At 43.7% G+C, this 15,692-nt stretch overlaps 1 protein-coding gene across 1 annotated transcript in view; it reads right to left on the bottom strand.

Annotated features, from left to right (window-relative positions):
- CHRNA7 (cholinergic receptor nicotinic alpha 7 subunit) overlaps window positions 1–11,966 on the bottom strand; it is a 119,354-nt gene extending 107,388 nt beyond the window's left edge. Inside the window, exons 1-2 of the mRNA XM_025202823.1 lie at window positions 11,927–11,966; window positions 1,230–1,321 (exon numbers count right to left, since the gene is read on the bottom strand). The gene's annotated coding sequence lies outside the window, so the exon portion shown is untranslated. The remainder of the gene's footprint in view (window positions 1–1,229; window positions 1,322–11,926) is intronic.
- Window positions 11,967–15,692: the final 3,726 nt, after the last annotated feature.

The following is a 15,692-nucleotide window of genomic DNA, read 5'->3' on the forward strand; positions in this document are numbered from 1 at the left end:
GATTACTTTTACAGTTAGTACTGCTGAGGCTCTGACTCACTGCCACTGAGTCATAATATTATTATTTATTAGAATTCATGGGGAAAAAACTAAATCAGAATAAGCTCTGAGGTGTATTGATTCTTGCGAAATAACTGTATATAACACTATATGCATTCTGAATAAGTTAGATATAAATACCAAGAGGCAATGCTTTCTGAGCTAGCAAGAGGTTTGTACATTTCAATACAACATACATTACGTAAGTTAAACTGGATGAACTGTTTCAGAAACCTCAGACATATCCCAAATTAGGCCTTGTTTCCTACTTACCTCTCCTACCCACAATTTAAAATCCAGGAGAGAAAGAGAGGATATATTCATAGCACAGTTAATAGTAAACTTCTCAGTATTCCACCAAGTCTCACTTTCCCAGAAAACTGGGTAAGGGCAAACATACCTTTTAACAGCTATAAAGGGGAAGGGCAGGGGAGGACTGCCACTGCTTGGGAATATGCAGCAACTTTATGATTTAACTATTATGTTCATGTGATCTTGCTGCAATGGAAGTGAACTAAATCACCCTAACTTCGATTTGGGATGAAGTATGATTAAAGATGCTGCACAACAGTTGCCTCATAAACAGCTTGTATTATTAACCTCCAATATTGATACAATTGTTACCCCTGTTTATATCAACAACCTACTTTCCATACAATGAAAAATTCGACCCTCCTCCTCACCATGACTAGTACCCAAAGTGACAATTCAGCAAACTGTCCCTTTCCAGCAAAGCATAAAAATAGGTGCTTAATTTTAGATATATTAAATCTCATTGAATTTAATAGGACTTACAGGGCACATGTACATGAGATGCTACTGCACAGTAGCTCATTGCTACCACACAGTAGCATTGGCGGGCACTAACTGTGGGGCGATAATATTGTGCAGTAGTAACAAGCTACCGTGCAGTACCATCTGAAAAAAGCCACACAGCAACAGTACTGCACAGTAACACCAGTTACTGTGCAGTCATTTAGTATGTGCTTATGCAAGTACCAAATGACTGCACAGTAACAACTGCACAGTCCGCTGCTCATGTAGACACAGCCACAGTTAACTAAAGCCTAAGGGTTGTGCTGAGTTAGGATCTTACATACAGCCCCACAGCAATCAGTGAAGTTACTATTGGAGTAAAGTGCTAATCAACACAAACAGGAATCACAGTCCAAACTTAAAAGAACACATACCAGAACTGAGAGGTCCTTCTCAGTTAGTGGTCTCCATGATTTGCAGCTCGGTGACCCCAAAGTTGAAGAACCCAGGTGTAAATGCCTTGGCTCTACAAACAGCAAAATGTCATTTAAGAATAATGACAACTCCAACATGAGAGGCTGAGTAAGCAGTTTTATGGGCAAAATGTTGGGTAACAATGAAGCTAAACCTCTACACGCTGGTGAAAGGTTGCTCATCAATACACGTAGCTTTGATTTAAGAATGGCAGTTACTGAAACACAAGCTTTTCTCTTCATAGAATCCAAGAAACATAGAATCATAGAAAACTGAGGTTGGAAGGGACCTCAGGAGGTCTCTAACCCAAACCCCTACCCAAAGCAGGACTATTCCTAACTATATCATCCCAGCCAAGGCTTTGTCTAGCTGGGTTTTAAAAACCTCCGAGGATGGAGATTCCACATAGGGTTGCCAACCCTCCTGGATTAGCCAGGAGTCTACCAGAATCAGCATTGATATCCTGGTAACTATTGAAAGCAATCCAGGAGATAGCTTTCAACAGTCTTTTTAGCTAATATTATGTCATGTTGGAAAAAAAAAAATCTCCCAGAATAGCTTCACTCAGAGTTGGAACCCCTAATTTCACAGCCTCTCTGCGTAACCTATTCCAGTGTTTTACTACCCACCCAGTGAGAAAGTTTTTCCTAATATCTAACCTAAACTTCCCTTGCTGCAACTTGAAACCATTGCTTCTTGTTCTGCCATCTGCCACCACTGAGAACAGAAGGGGTCCGAAGGCTTACAGCTCTAAACAGAGAACAGAAGAACAGGGAACAGCTCTAAAAACCGAAGACACAGCTCTATCCCAGGTCCCAGCTCCATGCTGCCACTGCCCCATGATTCTGGCACTGCTCACCCATCCTCCTTCCAAACACTGCTCTCTGCCTACCTCATCCGCCAGGCCCAGTGCACTCTGCCCATCTTTCCACCCTGCCCATCTGCCCACCCTCCAGCCCTCAAGATCTTACCAAAACTCCTTAAGTGGCCCTCCAGCCAATATAATTGCCTACCCCTGTGCTAGCCCCTGGGCATGTTTTATATTTACTCCTGCTTCTCCCCTTTCCAGTCACCTGGCCCTGGGTTCCCTTGACAAGGAGCAGTAGTTTCTTCTAGTCCAGTTAGCAGGCCTCCTACTACACTCTGCTGCAGTCCTGCCTCCCTCCGTTAATTGTCTATGGCTCAGCTCCTGCAACCCACTATTTATGCTCTGGAAATGGCAGCTCTTTTAGTTCTGCTGCCAGGTGTCACCCTTGGTAGTAAGATTTGGGCAGCACCTCTCACAGCACTCTAGGGTCTGACAGCCTCTGAGCCTAACAGTGGCCTCTCCATCTTCTGATGCCTGGCCTTATTCATAGCAGGGTCCTTTTAAAGGTACTGCACCCCTCTCTAACCTTCCCTTTCAGTAAGGGGGTAGGGTCCCTGTTATAACAAGTGTTTGGATATAGCAACGTAACTGAGGTTTCTGATCACATCCTCATTTTTGTATACATAGAATCTGTCACCCTATTAAAATAATGTTTCTGCATTTACTGATTCACATATATGAAATCTTTCTTTGTAATTGAAGTTATTGTTCCTAATGAATCCTTTGGGAGGCATAAAAAATGACACTATCCTTTTTAATGCTAAGCTATCCTTTTATCATGGTCAGAAATGCTATTCTGAATTCTCCTTTAATTAGGAAGATAATATAATGTGGCAGGTCAATGGTAACAACAGCATCCATAATGTCAGAATGGAATGATACTGTGCAAATAGTTCAGGAGGCTTCAATATTTTAAGCAATAAATTAGCCAATTAATTTTTCTGGGTGTTCATTGAATACTAGCAACTATTACCTACAGGATTTTAATTGATTTACCTGCTGCTGATCAGTCAAAAATTTCCAAAATGCCCAAGGAACTGAAGAGCCTAAATTACATTTTCAGAAGTGACATTGGGACAGATCCAAGAAGACATTTGTGTACCACCCTAAAACCTATTTAGGCCCCAAAACTGCCATTGCAATAGGACTTAGGGCCAAATTTGGAAAGGTGTTTAGGTGTCTTAGGGGTGCCTATACATGTACACTGAGGCTGGTCCAACGTGCTGTAATTACAGTGCGTCAGAGCAGACTCAATTAATTGGAACGTGGTAACTACTGCGCCCCAGCCGACTCAAGCGTCACATGTATCACCATCCCCACACTGAGAAATGGCAGCAGGAGCACTTTAACCGAAGCTCATTTGATGGTCTTTAGTTAAAATGCCCCAACCGCCATTTTTCAGCACAGGGATGCTGATACATGTGACACTCCAGGCATATTAGAGCGGCTCTCAGAGCCACTCAAGAACCACACACCCCCCCACCACCACCTCCCAGAGCATGTGCATAAATGCCCTAGGAGCCTAAGTCTTAATGAAAACTAATGGATTTAGGTGCCTAAAGCCAAGTTTTCAAAGACACAACTGAAAGGCAGCTAATTCACATTTACTTCCAGTACATGTTCAGCTTTTAAGGATATGGCTATTCTGCATTTTCATTGAGTCTTGGGAGGGACACATACAAGCAGATATCACCCACGTTCTCCTACTTGCAAGCACCAAACCCAGAAATGCAACATCTGGGGTACCACATAGGCCAGACTGTCAAGACTACCAGACACCAAAGTTCTGAGAGTGGTTATAGATGGGTGCCCTCAGACCAGCTCTGTTCCATATTTGCAGATTTGGTTCATGAGAGTGGGAGCATCCCTCCTAGGTTACTCTAAAGATGCAAAGACATGCATTAAGTGCAGTTGGTGCCTTTCAAAATCTCCCCTGTCCAAGTTATTTCTGAAAATAGCATTTAGCCTCCTAAGTCATTTGGTCCTATGGAAAATGTTACCCTAAACCTTGTGTTTAAAATTAACTTAGTACTGCAAAAAGCGTGCAATTTATCCCTGGAATCTGAAGTCCCAAACCACACAGTAAATCCATCATAAGCAACAATAGCACAAGTTCCCCAACGTTACTTTTCTGATGTGCCTCCTAATGTGACAGACTTACCTGATCAAGCTCCAACACATCCAGGGGCTCGAGAATCCTCAATTCCGATTGGTGGAGCCAATCTACCAATCAGGAACAAGTTAGGGAAAGTGGGCACCACCCCTTTCCTGAAGGGAGGGGGAAAGGAGCTCCCTGACCAGATTGTAGACTGCAGCACGGCAGGTCTGCTGGACTTCAGGGGCAGAGCCCCTGAAGCGTATAAAAGGAAAGTGTGCTCGGCACACGGGGGGCAGAAGCGGCAAGGGATGGCGAGGAGAGAGGAGCTCCGGAGAAGACTGTCATCGGGACCCCGCCTGAGCCTCGACGATGTGCAGATCAGTGCACAGTGCTCAGACTCTGGGAGCTGCTCAAGGCAGCTTGAGTCAGCAAAACCAGCAAGTGGCTGGTTGGGGCGGTGTGCGGATCAGTGCATGGAAAGCCAGCCCTGGGAGTGGTTTGAGGTTGCTCAGGCCCCACACAGTGCTCAGGTCAGCACATGGAGAGTTGACCTCAAGAGCAGCTTGAGGCTGCTCAAGTTAGCCCTGGCTCTAGGCCGGGTAACTGGATCCCTGCAGTGTGGCTCAGCATTAAACTAAAAGAGCCCCAGAGCAGGGCCTGGGGAGAGGAAAGACCCACAGTGGGAGGCTGAGTGGGTCCAGAGCAGGGCACCAGGCCATTGAGAGAAGCCAGAGGCACTGCTGGAGAGAGGCCCTTGCAGGACTGGCCACCAGGGGATGAGCCTTATCTGCTTCAGAGTAGGAGTGTGAGATGCTGGGGAAGTGGGCCCACAGGAGAGGTGGGCTTGGAAGAGGAGGGGCTGCAGCCTCCTCCATTGAGCGGGGGGGGGGGGGGGGGCCCACATCCTGGGGCCCCAAAAAGAAGGGGCTCCAGGGAACACCCCATAGGTTGCTGAGTGTACCTCATATTTTGTGACTGATGTTTGCTTCACATTGTTCATGTTAATATAGTTATGGGTACTCATTAAGGGGGTCTATATTGGTTTACCTGTTTTTATTGCCTACATATGTTTATTGCCTATTATCAAAACTTACCCGTATTGTTGCCTGTGTATGTCTGTTGCATTGCTACCTCGACTTACCTGGATTTATCCAAGTTGATGCTTATATGTGTTTACTGTGTTGATGCCTTGACTTACCTGTTCCAGGGTGTTAATGTTCATCTGTGCAGGGGGGTTAATTATTGCTTGAGCTGTGGATCACCTGTACTGAGTTCCCAGTTACCTGTTCTATGTTTTGCAGTCCCTCAAAGTGGTACAATGCGTTGATTGCAGGTTATTGTATATGGTGTCACATACCAATTCTACTGTAAATATTTAATGTCTCTTATTTATATTTAATTTTGTATAGCAATAAATTTGTATACAGTTAAGTGCTTTGTCCTGGCCTGGCTCTATAGAGAAAAGAAGGTATTGCTCCCCAGTGGCAGGCGCCTCTCACAGCACTCTTGCCTGACCACCCCATCCCTTCCACTTGCGGACAAGGCAGACCCCTGGGTGTTCCTGGGCAACACTAATATGGAGATCTATCAAATATATGTCCACTATTAAGACAGCTGAGAAGGGTGTTAAATTAGTGCCAATTGCTGTAGGGTGTTTTGTGATATGGAACCAACAGCTAGCTTGTCAACGTGATCACAATTCAAATAGTTCACTGAACAGCAACTGGGCAGTAACACAGTTAAATCACTGTCAACTTGGTTTCAAGTTGGGCCACTCTAGTGAAACATTCTGACTCTCTTGTGTGTTCTCAATCATAGAAAATTAGGGTTGGAAGGGACCTCAGGTGGTCACCTAGGCCAAGCCCCTTCTCAAAGCAGAATGATCCACAACTAGATCATTCCAGCCAGGGCTTTTTCAAGCCAGGCTTTAAAAACCTCCAGGGGTGGAGATTCCACCATCTCTCTAGGTAACCCGTTCCAGTGCTTCACCATCATCCGAGTAAGAAAGTTTTTCCTAATACCAACCTAAACTCCCCTTGCTGCAATTTAAGACCATTGCTCTTTGTTCTGTCATCTGCCACAACTGAGAACAGTCCAGCTCCATCCTCTATTGAACCTCCCTTCAGGTAGTTGAAGGCTGCTATTTAAATTCCACACACCCCCCCTCAGTCTTTTCTTCTCTAGACTAAATAAGCCCAGTTCCCTCAGCCTCTTCTTAAAAGTCATGCACCCCAGTCCCCTAACCATTTTGTTGTCCTCCACTGGACTTTCTCCAACTTGTCCATATCCTTGCTGGAGTGGGGGGGCCCAAAACTGGGCACAGTATTCCAGGTGAGGCCTCACCAGTGCAGAATAGAGTGGAATAATTATTTCCCTTGATCTGCTGGCAATGTTCCTACTAATGCAGCCCAATATGCTGTTCGCCTTCTTGGTAACAAGGGTATGCTCTTGACTTATATACAGCTTATTGTCCACTGTAACCTCCAGGTCCTTTTCTGAAGCCCTGCTGCTTAGCCAGTTGGTCCCAAGCCTGTAGCAGTGCATGAGATTCTTTCATCTTAAGTGCAGGACTTTGCACTTGTCCTTGTTGAACCACATGAGAATTATTTTGGCCCAGTCCTTCAATTTGTCTAGGTCAGTCTGAATCCTAGTCCTACCCTCCAGTGCATCAACTACTCCCCTCAGCTTGGTGTCATCCACGAACCTGCTGAGGGTGCACTCCATCCCATCTTCCAGATCATTAATGAAGATATTGAACAAGACTGATCCCAGGATCAACCTCTCGAGCACTCCACTTGATACCAGCTGCCAACTAAACATCAAGCCATTGATCACTACCCACTGGACCCAGTGATCCAGCCAGGTTTCTATCCTGAAATCTTCTGTCTCCTAGACTGCAAGACTACCTCCATCTTTCCAAAAGTAACCTTGCACTACAGAATTTTCAAGGAAGTCCTGTACTTTGGGAAGATGAATGGGTCAGGAGTGAGAGAGGCAGCAGGGAGGAGAATCCATTTCCTCCTCTAAGGATCATTTATGTGTTTTACATTAAGCTAGTATCACATAACTTACAAAAAGTAGTCCTTGAGATATGAACTAGAATGCAGAACATTATTGTCCCATGTGTGCTTTAACAATCAGCTCATAGTGTCATGTTCCATCTTCCTCTGACTCGGTGAATCTTGAATTCTTTTCTAAAGAAGGGCATAGCTCCAACAAGAGTAGAGGGTGCCCCAGCCATGCTTGCAGATAGGATGGGAGTTAAAATACTTCGCTAAGAGATGGGAAATGAAAAAGCTGAATTTTAATCTTTTGTGTTCCGTGCAACTGCTCCAGTCCCTGGGATACTGTAACAAATGAGCAATGTGGCAGCAACATTGCCTGGTGCGAATCAAAAGAAAGCAGCAGGTATCACTGCACTTTGCGTGGAATCTAGTATAGGAGGTACATGGTCACAGGTGACTGGTAGAAGGGGCACGAGGCAGGGCATGTGCCCCCCTTGAGATTGGCCCACAACTCTGCACCACTCAGGGCAGGTTTTTTGCCATGTAGGCCAGCGGCAGTACTAAACCTCAGCATAGAAGTATAGGAGTAGATATGAGGCTTCTGGCCCACCCCCAGACCCACCCACAAGTTGTGGCCCCCCAGACTCAGAAGGCACCTATCACCCCTGTACATGGTAGATGTTTTCTGGTCATAAACTAAGGCATTTCTGATATGTAAAGAAGTAGAATTTTGGAACTGGGGAACAATAACATCAAGCTGACATCACTTCAGCACTTAGTTGCCACCACAGGTTGGCAGAGGCTGAACAGGCATTTTCAGAGTTGCAATTTTGGATTTAGGTCCCTAAATTCCACCTTAGTCTTTCATCAGTTGCTTACATCCTTTTAAGAATCAGCTCTAAATCTTCAATTTCTTATAAAAATAGCAAGGAGTCAATCTACATTCTGAAGGCTTATGGAGAAGAACTCCAATGGATGACTCCCATTTTTGTCAGTGAGAGTTGAGCTAAATTAGGTCCTGATCCTGAAAACAAAACATATGCATTATGTACCCATGGTAGTAGAGGATCACTAGAACATAATGAACCTAGAGTGAACACAGAATACATCTCACAACATCCAACTTAACTAAAAATCTACCTTTATGAACACATTAAATGTATTAATAGTTTCTACATAGAAGGAGAGAAAAAACACTTAGTTCAATGGTTCCACCCAATCCCAGATGTTATTCCACTTCATAGAAAAGGTGGCTAATCAGTTCCTGAAAGTAGAGGGTGGTCATCTGTGGGTAATGGCTGTTTTTCAGTCCAGATATTGTTGGAAGACTACACAAATACAACTTCCATGTTGCTGCTCTTTTATGCTTTTTCTTTAACTTTACTCCTCTGATTAGTCTTTTTTTTTTCTGGGTACTCTTGATTGGTTTCTCCATGATCACCACTCTGTTCATGTTTTTTTTCCTGTCAGCCTATTCCTTTATTCCAACAAACCCATTACATGCACACATCTTAATTTGGTCTTTACCAGTGTTTTAATATGGGCATGCCCCAGGCTCCCAATTTGGTCTGTCCATCAACTCCAGAAGTTCCAGGGCTCTGCAGTCAAGTACTGTCTAGTTGGTCCCCTCTTATCACCCTCCATTAGCATATCCAATTATGTCATCCCTCTCATTCAATCGGTTAGTCCCAAGTCCAGTTAATTTGAACTGGAAACAAGGCTCACACTATACACACACCTATGTTGATAATGTTAGAACACAAGCTGCCTGTAATAGTGAGCTGAAGGCTATTAGTTGATAGTGCAGATACAAAATGAAAGAGAAAAATTCAAATAATAATGAGGCTATACAAAAATGTGAGCAATGGTTAAATAAAGCTGAGTACAAAAGAAAAGTTCAAATAATACTATAATTCACCACTCAAGCAGGTGCAACTAAAGCTAAATGTAACAAGCTACCCCAACACAGAAGATTAAGTTTAAGTACTTAAATAATGACTTTCACTGGAAGTCACTGGGATAATTATTTTGCTTAAAGACACACACCTACCACCTATTTTGTAGGACTGGGACCATAATGGCTTTATGAATACATCCGTAAATTATATTTTGGAATATAGTTTCAAGCACCTCTCCTTGCTGTAAGGGAAGCCCTGCTCTCTCTTCCCATACACAAGCTAGAAATGGATTTTTAAGCACTCTGGAACAGTTTTGCAAGGGATTCCAAATTCAAGCCAGGGACTGATCTGATTTTCATGCTCTTGGGCCAGATTCTCAGGAACTGGTTTATATCAGCTGAAGATCTTTGCTGCTCTATGCTGGATCAGAACAAAAGCCAGGATCAACCAAGCTTCAACCTTTTGGGAGGATTCAAATTCTTATCTAGAATAAAACTGTAAGGCTGGGCCTCTCTCTAAAAAGCAAGGGAGAACAAGTTCATTTCTTTAAATTTGATACTATTTCTACATTGTTTCAATCTGCAGATTGATGCACATTAGGTCATTTCACTGATATTTATGAGAGACTTCCATAAGGTTTAGGAAACTGGGACAGTACATTTCCCTTCCCGAATCAGTTTCTGTTTATTAACAGAGACCAAAGAATTCATTGATTTCTGCTGGTAGAAAATATCACTTTCTTCAAAGACAACCCTGTCCTTTGGGAGCTAGAAGATTTCCCTAACAAAATTTTTTAAAATGAAAAATGCATGACTTTTATAGAAAACCTTGAAGTGAATCGCTGGATTTTGAGCTTTGAAATTCTTTGCAAATAGAAGCAAAGAAACCTGAAGGAGCAACTATTTAAATATTAACTATCAATATACTTTTCTACAACTATTTGCACACAGTCATTTCTGCTAATGTGTTTCATAAGAATTCTTTAAATAGGATTTTTGGCTGACATGATGCAATTTAGATCCAAGATACCCAAAGAAGCTTAGGAGTTAAAAAGCCATGCTGGTCATCAAGAGAAGCATTCTGCTGCTGGCTCTTTCACAGGCTTATTTTATGACCTTGGAAAGACACACAAGGTTTCTGTGCCCTATTTTTTGTATTTTAAATAGATACATAATATATTTAACAAGAAAGCTGATAGTATTAGTGTAGTAGAATTCTAATTACTTTTTTATTTTCTATAGCTAAAACATACAGAAGTTCTCAGTTTTGACTTATTTACATGTCGCAATAACAACTTTGTGTGGAAAACACTCCATGCAGAAAGCACTTAAGGTCCTGAACATTGTAAATATCAGAGTTTGTTCAAACGATTGGAATAAGCCACCTTAGGCTCAATCAGTTTATTAAAGAAAAATCAGCACAATACAGAAAATACTGTCACCATACTGTACCAACCTGGAAAATAGTCTCACAGCTATTACATCCTCTATCTGTTCCATATGGTGAGTTCGTATCTGCCTCTGTTTGTTTACAGCATATAGAACATCCCATTGCATTAAATGCAATTCAATCTATTTTTCTCTTTTCCTATCTTGAACAGACCTCAACAAGTCCAGTGCAGAAACCATGATAGCTTAGCTACTGGTAGATGTCCATAGTAGAACACAGCATGATTGCAAAGCATTCCAGAATATATGACATTAGCTAACAATGTAATCGAGAACCCGTTCCTAAAAATCCTTCATGTATATTTTCCCAGGGTCTCTCTGTTCCCACAAAAGCAAAGCCCATTTGTAATAGAACTGGTGCCCCAGAGGTGGACATCACGTCCCTAGTGGCAACTCAACTCCTCTAAGGTACCTTCCTTTTGGTCTCGCCTGCCACACCTTGATTTTATTAACAAAATTTAGAAAGGGAGGCTGCCCAACTGTCTTAGAGCATGTTGTAACTTGTCATCTTTACCCACAGATCCCCCTCAGACCCCACTGTTTCCAATCCCTCTTTCCCACTAGATGGGCCCTCTTGGCCCACATGCCCCAAGGCCACCCATTACCTTATAGGTAAATCACAGCCCCTGAACCTCCCCTATAGCCATGTTCATACCTTGCAGGCATTGCTGGTAATCACTTCAGTGGGCACCTTGCTTAATGCCACCAGGCCACATTTAGGCCTCTATTTCCTTTTTGGGGCCTCAGCCTTCCCAGCTTCCATCCCACTGCTCTGGTTGGTCCTTCTGATGTAGACCCACTATACTGGGTCTGGCTCCTTAGGCTCCAGCCCTCATCTCACCTCTTGGGCCTATATCTCTGCCCCCCTGGCCCCAACTTCTAACCTTCTCTGGGCTGTAGGCTCTCTAGTGCTATTTTTCCCCCCTCTTGGACTATGGGTTCCTGGCCCTGGTTCTTGCCTCTCTTGAGTTATGGGCTCCTGGCCCCAACTCTGCCCCTCTAGAGCCAAAGGCTCATTGGCCCTTTCTCTGCACTTCTGGGGCTATGGGCTGACTAGCTCTGTATAGTTTCGCTTCTCTCCCTTGCTACAATCAAGCCCCTGCCTCCTGGCAGGGCTCAAGATAGTCGCATGCCCCTTGGGCACCACTGAGACCTCCTCTCATCCCTTACCACTAGTTAAACTCAAACCACAAACATAAGTGCACTGGCTGTAACTTAGTTCTCTAAGCCTATTAAAACTCTAATACAATTATCACCCATACTGGTTCAAATCTTCTACCAGCCCCTAGCTCCCTACTTGCAGCTTAATAGTCATAGCAGGTTCTCACTCAGTCTCTCACCAGCAGGGCTCTTGCTACAGAGCTTTCCTCTTCAGCTTCCAGGGCCAGACTGTTTTTTCTGGCTCTGGCCTAGGCTTATATGCCCCAGAGCCCTGCCCCCTTCCAGTCATGTGACTCCCTGGGCAGTCTTCAGGTGCCCTCTAAAGTGCTTTGCTTACCAACCTTCAGGATGGTCTATAGCAGCAGAACTAGGCACTGCAGTAATTCCCTTACTGCTAACCCAGGTTACTCTCCTATTATATCATTGCTTCACTCTATCAATCTACTGTATACAAAAAAAAAAAAAGTCATGGACTAAATATAGACATTAGATTTATGATGCATTGGGACCTGCCTAACATCAACTCCCCAGCTAAACCCTCCCCCTTTTAACCAGCTAGTCTCATTCTCTTCTCCCTACCCCACCTTCCATCTCTCATCCTTTGACTACAGCTACATTCATTCCCCCCACCCATCCACACCCGTCTCTCATCTACTGACCACCTTAATTTACATTTTAACTGTCTGGCTTTCTTGCACACGTACTGGCCTCTTGGCTGCTTTACTACTCCATCCATGAAGAGCACAGACCATCTGTGCAGACGCTTCCTCAGCCTGACAAAGGGTGTTTGTGTCTAAAAGCTTGCTAATAATTTTTCCAACTATTTGAGTTGGTCTAATAAAAGATATCATATTTACCCAAAGAACTTTGTCTAGCACAGCAATAGGCACTTCTCATTAAAAGAGCTCTGGCTGCTTATCTCTTTATAGCTAGCCCTCCTCTTGACTGCCCAAGTGCAATTTACCTCTGTTTTTTCCTCTCTCAGTAGCAAGAGCTGTAGTTTCCCAAGTTGGGTCATTACAGAGGAACTTGTGAACAGCCTTCCCTTTCTGAACAGCCAAGCATAAGAAAACATACAAAAGTTTCAAGGTTATCTATTACCCCAGGTAAAGAGAGGTAGTTAGCCATGTTAAACTGTACTTAGGCACAGCACAGCAGCATCTTATAGACTTAGTCAGAGAGGCATGAGCTTTCATTATAGCCCATTTCAAAGGTTATGATGCATCTGACTCCAGAGCACCTGATGAAGTGGGCTGTAGCCTATAAAAGCCCATGCGTTTCATCACCATGGGTATACATACTTCTGTTACTTCAATATTGCTGAGCCATATTAGGGAGGATTTAAACATGTTAGCTTGGTACTGGAAGCAGTTCAGTCATGACAGCATGGTACTAAGTACTTCCACAAGTATAGCAGCTTCCACTGAGCTCCATACTGCCACAGCTAGACTGCTACCAGAACCCAAATTAGCTAGTTAAAGGCTAGCTTGAGTAGAACCATGCTATACAGCAATCACAATATGCTCCAATAAGAGGTGAGAATAAAAGGGGCCAGGACCAAGACCCCCACATCTAGGCCCTCACCTCAATTACTGTTGTAGTCCTTGTATCGCAAGAAAGGAAAGCAAGCCTACAGGGGGTCTGGCATCTCAGGGACAGGCCCTAACCTACTTTTTGGGGGAACTGCCAGCCCAATGAAGTGTGCTAGTGGGAAAGGCATCACAAAGGCCCTTGGCTATGTTACAGTTTTGTTAAATTGATTTTCCTCTGTCTATTTTGTGCATCACTGCTCATGGAGTTCCATGGAACAGACTCCTCCCTGCGATAGGCCCTATGGAGCAGTGCTGTACAGGCCTTGCTAAGCTTCCAAATGCAGAGTCCTGGATTCCAGACTCAGTCTGGGCAAGGGGAAGGACAAGCCAAGCAAACTATGGATTATTCCTGCCCTTTCCTCCCCCTGACTTTCCCCACCTCCCCAGGCTATAAAAGTACCACAAAGAGCCCACCCAGTAACTCAGGCTCTTGGGTGCAGGCCTACTAACAGCAGGCTCATGGCTCTTGTCCCCAACAGCTTCTTGCAGTTAGGTTCTGGCTTAGGGGTGTGGCTGGCCTGACCCCCTCCACACTCCAGGCAGAGCAATACCCAGCTCCTGAACCCACCCAACCAATATTGTAGGGTACAAGTAACAACTTGTGCATGGTCTGACCTAGCAGTTATGCCACCAGAGGGCCAGAGTCCAAAACAACTAGCTATGTAAAGACCAGGAGTCAGATATGAAGTCACCAGATCCAGGGGAAAAATCCAGAAGCCAGAGTTCAGGAACAGAGCAAGCAGGGTCAAGAAACCAGAAAGCACAGGAATAGAGAAGCTTGCCAGAATAATCCTGCAGAGGAGCTTATTAGCTAGCCTGCAGGCAGTTTACACAGATGGAAATAAATAGAGAGGGTACTCTCCCCGGCAGCCAATCAGGAGGCCCAAATCATAGCCAATTGAATCATTAGCTGGGGCAGTGCTGCCAGCCAGCCATAATCCTAGGCAGGTGTAGCCAACTAAGCAATTAGCCCAGAGCCTTGGAGTCCCTGACAGAGGGCCTGGCTCTCCTTAACCCAATCACTGAAGATCACAGCTTCAGAAGACTTCTGAAACTCAAGCCCTTGGCAGTAATTCCATGGGGTCTCCACAGCAGCAGACAGTGATATCATTTGATTATATCCAATTGTCAGCCAAGTGAGCACTATAATGCACTTGTACTTCTTTCTCTTTATACATTCTTTGAGGAAAATACTGAAGTTCCATCTTTAACATCCTGATATTCCATCATTCCTGGCAGATTTGTATAGATGTTTATGTTTATTACCTTAATGTAATATAGATGACTCTAATCTCCAGTTCTTGATTTAGATTCTGCCATGAATTCCCACATGCATGCTTAGCCAGGAGAGGACTTTCTCTCTGGATTGTGTCAAGCGGTTAAAGCTTGGCAGTGTGTTGGGTTGCTTTTTCAGTATTCCAATTATTCTTTCTATTTCATTTTCAAAGCTAATAAAAACAAAGGTCAGTGTAGCCTCATTCTTTGGCCATCCTTAGGCATAGGCCAAAGAATTAAAGAGCTCTGTATGTGTTTTAGCACCACTTTATTTTTTTCCTAGTGAGCTTCCATTTTCATGTGTGTCCAGTCAGTCTCAGTGGATCATTGTCTAACCTGGCTCACACAGCCTAATCACACCCTTCCTTGGGTCTTCAGCATTTTTTTGGTATGACCAAAATACATCCAATATTTCTGCACCATTCTTGATATCAGAGTTTGAAATTCATATCCTTTTCTTTGTCATCCAGGATTCACAAATATTTATGAAAAAAGTATACTGCAGCCTTTGCAATTCTTCCCTGGATGTTCCTCTTGTGTTTTAATTATAGAGAACTACCTTCTCCATTTATCTCAGAAAGAAAATACTACAACTTACCTGCTGTAAATCAGCAGAGCTCCCTTGAAGTTAATTGAGGCTTTAATCTTTCATTTCACATTTTAGTGCTTTTATGCCATTTCTCTGTATTGCTTCATCTGCACATACATGTACTCAGAACAGCTTTTTCTTGCAGTACCATAAATAGTATCATGTCAGAAAGAAACCATTCTGGATCATACCATGACTTTCAAATGGCAGCCTATATTGGTAGCAGAGGAAGGGTGGGGAAGATTTGGTACATTAGCAGCAGCTCCTGGATGCTGTTAGAAACAACAGTGAATTGTGTGTTACTCTTTTACCTGCATTTGTTTTTATATCCTGCCTTCTAGGAGGCTGCTTTATTTAATTTGGAGGGGAGGGGGGTTCTTCCTGTTTTTCCTATTTTTTATTTTGGTTTGAGTTAGGCTCATTACTCCTGGAGGGGAGGGAAAGGCAGCACTGGTCCCAGTTCAGCAAGTATCCATATTTGGCATTCCT

The sequence above is a fragment of the Alligator sinensis genome, unplaced genomic scaffold, assembly GCF_000455745.1.
Source record: "Alligator sinensis unplaced genomic scaffold, ASM45574v1 scaffold1018_1, whole genome shotgun sequence".
Lineage (NCBI taxonomy): Eukaryota > Metazoa > Chordata > Crocodylia > Alligatoridae > Alligator > Alligator sinensis.